The sequence below is a fragment of the Sinocyclocheilus anshuiensis genome, unplaced genomic scaffold (assembly GCF_001515605.1).
Source record: "Sinocyclocheilus anshuiensis isolate Anshui unplaced genomic scaffold, SAMN03320099.WGS_v1.1 scaffold623, whole genome shotgun sequence".
NCBI classification, from domain to species: Eukaryota; Metazoa; Chordata; class Actinopteri; order Cypriniformes; family Cyprinidae; genus Sinocyclocheilus; species Sinocyclocheilus anshuiensis.
In genome coordinates this window covers 1,195,486-1,197,317 of record NW_015548226.1, presented here as the reverse complement: position 1 = coordinate 1,197,317, position 1,832 = coordinate 1,195,486, and the positions used below count along the sequence as shown (strand labels likewise).

At 35.1% G+C, this 1,832-nt stretch overlaps 1 protein-coding gene across 1 annotated transcript in view; it reads right to left on the bottom strand.

Annotated features, from left to right (window-relative positions):
• Positions 1-1,832, bottom strand: part of LOC107654393 (calmodulin-binding transcription activator 1-like) — a 340,679-nt gene that overhangs the window by 39,395 nt on the left and 299,452 nt on the right. The window lies entirely within an intron of this gene.

Genomic DNA, 1,832 nt, shown 5'->3' with positions numbered 1-1,832 from the left:
AAATTTACAAAATATCTTCATGGAACATGATCTTTACTTAACATCCTAATGATTTTTGTCATAAAAGAAAAAAGGATAATTTTGACCCATACAATGTATTGTTTGCTATTTCTACAAATATACCTGTGTGACTGAAGACTGGTTTTGTGCTTCAGGGTCACACACACACACACACACACACACACACACACACATATATATATATATATGTTTGTGTACATCAATGAAACATATTTCTGTAAACATTGTTTACTGTAAAAATCATATTCTTAATGAGTCTCTTTGTCTTATTTTATATCAAAAGAACAAAAACAGGAAAATAAATATTTCAAACATCTTTAGAAAGGAATAAAAGATAAATCAACCTGCTGAACAAAAGTGTGTATGGCATTAAAGATTGTTTTCAAAATATATTTATATATTTTTTTATCTTTTGGCACTAGTTGATGCTGAAAACATGAAAATACTGTTTTTAATGAATAACAAGACATATAGATATATGTTTGCACACAGTTTATCATGATACGACCTTTGTTTGACCTTCAGTTTTACTCTACTGGGGAAAATGTACTTATTCGGCTCATTTCTTACAATTTGTGTTTTACTAGATTAAAAGAGTGTAAATTAAGGAGAAAAAACTAAGGAATAACCATGTTTTAATTAAGTTGTTATTTTTTAATTTATTTTTTTACGTCAGAAGCATGCAGATCATATTTATTTTGCGTTAGCATGAAGCTGCAGTTTCACAATACATGAATTACACTTACGAGTAACAGTAAAATGCTGCAAATATTTTTTTCTTGCGCTTGAAACACGATTTACACCTTTACAAAGCTTCTCTTGCGCATGCAAATTTAATTTACGCTTACAGTCTTATGTACACTTCCACAAATATTACCCTGCGTATGCAAATCTTTTTGACGTCATTCTACCTTCATAGTAATTAATTTGCTCTCTTTTCAATTAGCAGCTGGGCCTTTGTGATGTTTTTTCAGCTGTTATTTTCTCTTCTCTCCTGCTCTTCTGTTTTATTTCATTTGCTCTCTTTCTCTCTCTGGTCTCGTGGGAAAGACCTGCAGTTGCACCCCTCCAAAGTAAGAGTCCAGAGAAGCTTCTAGAGCAGTGAAATGTTCAGTCCTGCTTCAGTAATGTACCAGTCATCCTCTAACATCTGCCCCCCTCACGCATTCTTTCACTTGCATTTTTCTTGGTATAACCATAAACAGAATCTCCGCAGAAAGCTCCGCAGTTGCCTTTCGAAAACAGTGTCACGTTGCTTTTGAAAAGCTATGGGGAAACTCCTGTTTATTCAGAATATTGAAGCCTGATGGCATTTCAGCCCCCCAAAATGGGTGGAGCTGACCAATATTTCCTTTTGAACTTCTAGTACTTTCATTTAAATAATAATAATAATAATAATATATATATATATATATACAGTATATATATATATATATATATATATATATATTAGTGGTGTCAAAATTAGCATGTTAATGCAGGCGATGACTTTTTTCAGTTTAACGTGCTAAAAATATTTAACGCAGTTAACGTAGGGGCGGGGCTATGGTTGTCCACCCCACTCACAACTGCTGCTTCTGTCACTTTTTCTCTTGACAAGAAGTGCATTTATTCAGTCGCAGAACGACTGACAACGGGAGACGTTTCAGACGCGCGCTCCACTTCACTTCAGCGCCAGGCGCGAGTCAAGCGAGTGTGGAAACGGTATTGTGCACGCTGGCGCCGGCACACGTTGTAGCCTGTATCCTTTCATATCAAAGCGCGAAATAAACTACGTGCATGCAATGTCGTGGTCAGTTAAGTCATGAAGT